Source organism: Rutidosis leptorrhynchoides, chromosome 2 (assembly GCF_046630445.1).
Source record: "Rutidosis leptorrhynchoides isolate AG116_Rl617_1_P2 chromosome 2, CSIRO_AGI_Rlap_v1, whole genome shotgun sequence".
In the NCBI taxonomy this organism is placed as follows: domain Eukaryota; kingdom Viridiplantae; phylum Streptophyta; class Magnoliopsida; order Asterales; family Asteraceae; genus Rutidosis; species Rutidosis leptorrhynchoides.
The window spans coordinates 415,194,914-415,203,743 of NC_092334.1; positions in this window are offsets into that span (position 1 = coordinate 415,194,914).

The following is an 8,830-nucleotide window of genomic DNA, read 5'->3' on the forward strand; positions in this document are numbered from 1 at the left end:
CTACTTACACCCACAGATATACGAATCCGTTCACCGCAGAATAACCATTTTCATTCAATTTCATATTTGGATTTTGACCTATCAGAATCCAACAAGTGGCATAATGAAGAAAACATTGGACAAAAATAAAATTTGTTAGAAACAAACAAATTAACTATGAGAAATTTTGTTAGGAATCTACGCTAACAAAATCCTAGCTAACTGTTCCTAGCTAACTGATTACATTTTATTTATCGCAATTTATATTATCGCAAATTTACATTCTCGCAATTTTATTTATCGTCATTTAATTTCTGTTATTTACTTTACGCACTTTATTTATCATTATTTAAATTCTGTTATTTATTTTACGCACTTTAAATATCGGGACACGTATACAAGGTTTTGACATATCATATCGACACATCTATATATATTATTTGGAATCACCATAGACACTCTATATGCAGTAATGATCGAGTTCTCTATACAGGGTTGAGGTTGATTCTACAATAATATATATACTTTGAGTTGTGATTGAGTCTGAGACATGTAAACGGGTCACGATACATATTAATCAATTCGAATATTATATATTAAACTATATATGAATTATTGGACTGTCAACTGTGGACTATCAACTGTGGACTGCCGACATTGGACAATTAAAATGAATTAAAATATTGATTATAATATAGGAAACTAAACAATTCTTCAAGTTTGCCACTTGATTTCTCATTGTACCTTGACAAGTACAATCTGCATTCAAACCTTTCATGATTCTTGAAAACACCTCAATCGAGAGGATGAACAAACCGCACTTCATCTACGGAAGGAAAGATTTATGTATATAGTATTGCACCTGAGAAACTCTCAGCAACTGAGTAAAATTTTAAAACGTAGCTGCGTCAGATCCTTTGGCATTTATTAGCAAAAACAACTTTGCGATCCCTTTTCAAAGTAGCCAATTTTGTCACAGCTTCAGCAAGTCAACTTCGACTTTTCATTCGAAGTAACCTTACTATAATCCTGATATATACGATTACCCTTTTGATACCAGAGAATTCTTTTATATTCCACCATATTACCAGCAGACATACCAGCAACCTCGTTACTTCTTGGATTAAATCTCTCTGACAAATCATTATATTTATTCATTGAAACCCTAACATATACTCATCCGTATCTTGTAACGAGAACTGCCATACCAATTACTGGGAATCAGCACTCAGTACTTTGAAAACTCACAGCATATCTACATCAACAGTTATATATATGACATTTATCTCTTAGAATTATGATCTCTCATTCTGAAATTCTGAAAAGCACTCAGTCACAAATCAATACTCTGAATGTTGAAAAAGCTGAATGAAGCAGCAGAAACTGTAGATAACCGTAAACGACCATAATCATCGAAAGTTTGATGATAAAGATTAGTATGTTGGAAAAGCTCAGAAAAGTTGGAACTGGAAAGCGGATTGAGCTAACCATAAAGGAAACCAAGGAGAAATTCAAGTAACATACCCTAAATTCATAGAATCCAGATAATTCTGGATCCGTTGAAATCTTTAGAGAATATCTTGCCCCGAAGTCATGTTAAAATCTTGCGGAAAATCTTCCTCCATCAACCATCGAACTTAGAAATTCCAAAATATCATCATCAATATCTTCGATATTTCTGAGGATATTTTCATAAATATTCTCGTCCGAAATTATATACCTCTTCGTGCTTCCTGTGTATCATTATATTGGAAACATTCAATAGAAAATTTAGTACCGAAAAGCAGATTATGCGAAACTATGAAGAACGCCGTGGACAAATCGCAAAGAATAAGTTTGACTTCAAAGAATCCAAATGATTCTGTTTCTGATGAAATCTTTAGCGAATACCTTGCTTTCGAATCTAAACCTTTACGGATAAATCTTCATCATCATACATCGATATTAGAAATTCCAAGATATCATCGTATCTTTCATTATAAATATCCTCCATATTTCTGGAGATATTTTTTTATAACTATTCTTATCTGAAATCATTAATCTCTTCGTGCTATCCGTATTACATCATATAGAAACTGTTAGTTTCTATATTCTGTAAACTTTCGAGCTTAAAATATGAATGTTATTGAAGTAATGTTGGGAATTGATGCATGAGTTAGTATAATATAATGACACTTGATCAACGTGATTATATTACAGTAAGTCATGCTGAGCTTCTATTGGAACGTGATGATTCACTGATCATAACGTCATCATGTGCCATGTTATATAACTCTTTCATTCTACTTAACTCCTGAACAAATTAAGAAAATGTATTCTTGATGGTTCTATCTTCCGTGATGTTGATAAATTTGAAAATCAAATCGTGCTATCACGTTCCTTCCTGTTTAGAACATTATAATCATTCGAAACACTATATCTACGAATTCTGGACCATTATTCGCTTGACTTAAAGTCGGGAAGAGAAAAAAACAAAAGCATAGAGCTTTGAAATATAAGGGAGAATATAAATCCCAATGTCAACACCGAAATTACAAACCGTGGATATCGGTACGAATAACAATATAAAGACACGGGAGTATGATAAACACAATTACACCAAGAGCATAGTAGGAGTAAACAAACTCCTCTGGTAGTAGATGAAAAAGGAGAATGGTCGATATGAAGGTCAGGAATATATCCAGAATTAAAACTGGATGAATCATATTTACTGTTGATTTGAAAGTATGAATTAAAATATAAAAATTGGAAGTGGTGAGAAGTAATGGAACGGAAGAAGTTCATTTATAGTGAAAATACCAGACAGATCAATCGAGACAGATGATCGCATTTAATTATAGAGATCTTATTTTTCATAAATCCCTAAGAATCAGATCTTATAGATTTCCAAGATTTTCTTTAAATCCCTTGAATTCCGGAATTCAACCAAGGCAACGTCAAAAGACAAGACGCACCTTTTTTTTATTATTTTTTTTTCTCACTTCAACCATGACTACGTCAAAGATAAGACGAATCTTTATTTCTTCATTTCACTATTTTGTGATAGCTTCACTCACCTGCTTCAATCAATCGAATTGTATTATCTATATTACTCAATGATGATAAAACTCTAATTATCAACTCATATTCGTCATGAAAACATTTTTATTGTTAGCCATGACCACCTCACTCAAATTTCGGGACGAAATTTCTTTAACGGGTAGGTACTGTGACGACCCGGGAATTTCTGACCAAATTTAAACTTAATCTTTATATGTTTCCGACACGATAAGCAAAGCATGTAATGTTGAGTCTAGAAAAATTTTTGAAACGATGTTCATATATTCAACTACCCTTTGACTGTACCTACGATTCACGAATACTTGTTTGTAAATAAATTTGTATATATAAATATAATTATAAGTATATATATATATTTATATAATATTTTGAATTAATAATGTATACATTAATTTAAAATGTAAAAAGATATTTAGTATAAATTATTGTTAAAATAAATATATATATATATATGTTGTTATGAATCTATATATTATTTCTATAGAATATATATATATTATATAAATATTAACTATTCAATAAATGTCATTTTATAATAATACATAAAATAATATAGTATTATAATAAATTATAAATTTGAATATAAATGATAAATTATTACTATTAGCATTACTTTCATTATTATTATTATTAATATTAATATTAATATCTGTATTAGTTATATTATTAGTTTCAATATATAATATATAGATATACGAAAGTTGATATATTTAATTTGTTATATCACTAATATTATTATTATCATAATTAGTAGAAAAATTATAAATTTAGTTATTGTTATGATTATTATTTTTATCATTTAAAATCATTATTAATATTATAAATATTTATATAGAAATAATATAATTTATTATTATTAATGTCAATTATAAAATTGTTATTAGTAATTATTATTATCATTGTTGTTAAGAGTATTATCATTATTAATTATATAATTGTTGTTATTATTTGTATTAATATACTTAATTGTTATTAATATTTATATAGTTTAAATGAAGATAAATATGTAAAATCCATTACCCTTCGCTATCAAAATTTTTTTTAATGTAAAATTCCTTTGTCGAATGTGTACCAGTGATTGCCAACTCTCAGTATAATCCAAAAGGCTACTATCAATCTAATTCACCTTTTTATTTGTTTTTATTTGCTCCTCTCTGTTACAAATTGATCCTGTAGACGTATTTGAATTATGAACCAATCGGATAACATCACAATTGATTAATTCATTTGATTCTCCATTCACAGTATCAATTACAAACCCTTCTAACTTCTATTGATGGTGGGATTTAACAGAAAAGTTCAGAAAACAAGTCACGAACCCATGTTCTTCAACTTTTTAGCCATATATCGAATTTGATTCAATTTAAAAATGTAATATTGCAAAGTTGTTAGGAATGATCTCAGAAAACTATCTGTAAGTTTCTAAGTTCCAATTTTCCTTTTTGAATTCGAATTTAAAGAGTCAAATTTTATTTTAAAAAGTCAATAATTTCGTTCTTCACTAAATTAGATTTTCTTTTGATGTTTTGAATCAAATTAAGGATCCAGATAGTTTCAAACAAAGATTTAGAACCTATGTTAATTAGGAATTTTTGTCTAAAACATTGTAAATTTCAAAATCAAATTTTTTTTTTATATAAGCGACGAGCTGCAGCAAGTTTTCTTGTTATTTTTTTTTGTTTATTTTTAATCCAATTAATCACGTATACTTGTTTTGAGGTTGGATATTTAATCCTACAATCAGAGTAATTTATTTATTGTTGGAAGGATTGGTCACTGGATCGATGTGCTTGAGTAGATGAAGAAGGAAAAACTTAACAGAAATAATCAGAATATAATTAAAAGTGTTGGAGTTAAATCAGATAATGGGCATTAACCCAACGGTTAAAGGAGTGTGTAACGAGTGGGAGGTCTATGGTTCGAACCCTGGCAAGGACTTTTTTTTTTTGTGCTGTTTTCTTAGAGGTAGTCTCTTTATTTGTTTTATTATTATTATTATTATTATTATTATTATTATTATTATTATTATTATTATTATTATTATTATTATTATTATTATTATTATTATTATTATTATTATTTTATTATTTTATTGTTGTTGTTATGGTTGTTAAGTTATGTAATATTATTACTATCATAATACAAATAAATATCATTCTCATAATAGTAGCATTGTATCATTCTTTTTGTACTTTGACTGGTATTAAGAAACATAATAAATTATTATTAGTATTATTACCAGTATCATTAATATTGAGATAAGTACTATCATTATTAGTAACATAAATACTATTAGTAGTAATATTAACATTGTAGTTATGAGGATAAGAATTTGTATTATTATTATTACTTATAAAATCATTATTTTTATAGTTATTATTATTAGTAGTATATTCTCATTATAATCAAAAGTAACTTTTATTACTATTATTGATATTATGTTACCAAATAAATATTATATATATAAAATACATTTTTAGTAATATTACATATAAGTATTTAATAATCATATTAATATTTTATAGATAAATATTCATATATAACAACTTAAGTATTTTAATATAATACTAACCAAATATATATTAATATAACTATATAGATATTGGTTATTTTGAAAATATACACAAATTCAATATATATAACATATAAATTAAGATGTAATAAATGAATTTGTTCGGCTACATTTATGTGTATTAATAATTATACAAATTATATAGGTTCGTGAATCCGAGGCCGACCCTGCATTATTCAATGTCGTAATATGTATTTTTACTACAAAATACATTAGATGAGTTTCATTATTCCCTTTTTACATATATATTTTTGATAAGAATATCCCCTATCATTCCGGGACATCCATCAAACATGATAAAACAACATCGAAGTACTAAAGCATCCGCTACAACGGATGGGGTTTGTTGGGCCCAATAGATCTATCTTTAGAATTCGCGTCAATTAGTAGACTGGTTTACTAATTCTTAGGTTACCAAACAAAAAGGTGCATATTCGGCTTCGATCATTCAACCATATAATGTAGTTTCAATTACTTGTGTCTATTTCGTAAAACATTTATAAAAGCTGCATGTATTCTCATCCCAAAAATATTAGATTTTAAAAGTGAGACTATAACTCACTTTCACAGATTTTTACTTCGTCGGGAAGTAAGACTTGGCCACTGGTCGATTCACGAACCTATAACAAATATGTACATATATATCAAAATATGTTCAAAATATTTTTACAACATTTTTAATACGTTTTAGTGTTTTTAAGTTTATTAAGTCAGCTGTCCTCATTAGTAACCTACAACTAGTTGTCCATAGTTAGATGTACAGAAATAAATTGATATATATTATCTTGACCCAATCCACGACCCATTGTATACACGTCTCAGGCTAGATCACAACTCAAAGTATATATATTTTTGGAATCAACCTCAACCCTGTATAGCTAACTCCAACATTACTGCATATAGAGTGTCTATGGTTGTTCCAAATAATATATATAGATGGGTCGATATGATATGTCAAAAAATTTGCATACGTGTTTATGGTATCCCAAGATTACATAATATATTAGAATACATGTATAATACAATATGAGTTAGCTAGGATATGTAATATGGCCGAAACGGACGGTTTTTATTGCGCGGTGTCGTTAGGCCGCGGCACGCCAGGATCAGCCACTCGTGGGAGAGGGTACACTTTTAAATTTATATTTAGCGGGGCCTAAATCTTACTACTCCTTATAAGTAAGGGAAGTATGACCTAGAGTCGTATTTTTGAGATATCAGTAACATCGAACCTATATTTTAGCCTAAGATAGTTAGGGAGTAGTGGATATTTATTTTTAGGATTTTCTAATTTAATAAGGCAGATAAAGTAAATGCGATAAAATTTGTAATTCAGATACGGTTAAAGTAAGTGCATACTATGATTTCGTCAGTTATGTTACCGAGATTATGGAATGCTGGCTCATGAATAGGCAGAGGCCCTGTATTCATTACACTAGTCCTAAACACCCCTGTCATAAGACATGTCACTGGGTACTACGTTAGGCTTGAAGATTCTGAATAGACAGCAACGTCCCTTACCCCCGACGCCCGTACAGTCTGACTACAGGCATACACGTTCAGACGGCTAATCCAATTGAGCGACTCGGTTGGGTGACGTATTTGTTGGTCCCTTGATAACAACAGGAGTTTTGTAGAGGGGGGGGGGGGTGAATACAATTTCTTTTCAATTAACTAAACAGTTAAACTCGATTAGTATTCAAGCATTCAAATAAATAGAGTCACAGGTAATTTTCAACAGTTATTCTTTATTGATTGAATCACAAAGAATCACAACTATCCTTGGCGGAATGATAGTTGGTTGATACAGATTACCTAGATTATAGCTAAGAGGTAAACTAACAGCTATTACACGTTTTTGACTCTATAAAATAAACCCACACCACTAGTTGTAACAATAGTGGATACAACAATTTATAGTAGTCCTATTAACAGTGTAATGGTTCTATTGTCCACTGGTACATAGGATGTCTGTACTTGTGGAGACAACTATATCAGAGAGCATGCTCTCTTCTTTCCTCTTTGGTAGCTATTTGCAGGAACACCCCAATTCGGTTTGGCACCACTATTTGATTAAACAAATAGAATGTTGTGTTCCCTAGGTGATGACAAAGTATAACCCATGTCTGCATATGCGTTAACCTTCTGCATTCCCACGTGGTCTTGTAAGGTCACTTGTCAGCCGCCGACGCGTGTCCTTTTCTGTTCAACTTTGTCTTTGACTTCTGTTGAATAGTACCATTGATGTAGACCACTCGGGAAAACGACTATGCTTATAATGGAGCATAGTTGTCTTGTGTAGTGAGCTGCATTCCAGCTATGCTGGTTCTTCATTGCTGAGCCACTTCATGTTCTTGATTTACTGAGTACACATCCTGTGCTGATTGAAGAACACTGTCTACCTTGTGCTGGTAGACTGAGCAGCAAACTAAACACTCGACACAGCTACATCTGCTGTCTATACATGAACAAACTTGTGCTGACTGCACATAACACTTTAGTGCAAATAAATTACAGTTTTATCATAATTAAATCCTTAATTATTTTGGGGACTCAACAATCTCCCCCTATTTGATGATGACAAAACCTATGACATGTAGAGAAAATACTAAAGTCAGCACGGAGGGACAAAAAAAATAGGCAGTAAATTTGTCCCTTTTTAAGTTTGTTTTGGGATCTTTTGCTGAGTTATCTATATCTTATAATTTAATATGATTTTGAAGATAAAATCATTTCACTTTCATTGCAACACAATATGTACAGTAATTACAACAACATCAGAATGAAAAGTGAATTAAACAAAAGCTACAATTTGAGCACATAGGAGACTATCTATCTTTATCTTTTTCTCGTTCTTCTTCAGATAGCTCCTCTTGTTTGATTCTCCAGGCTTCAGGGAATAGATAAGGTAAATCAGCAGAGTCAAACACAGGGATATGAGGAGGTAGAATGATGGGGCCTTTTCCGGTTGGTCCTTCACCAGTGGATTGCTTTCCTTTAGGTTTTTGAGAGAGGAATTCATCTACATTCACCACTGGTGCATTCCCAAACCTTGTTGCTTTCTTGAAGAGCTGTTGGAGTTCAGATTTAAGTGTATTTTTGATAGCACTTTCACCTTTACCAATGAAATACTCCAAGATCTCCATCCATTCACTAAATCCAAGGGATCTTAACTCATCATAGTTTATTTTTTCTTGAACTTTATTCTCCCTTACAATA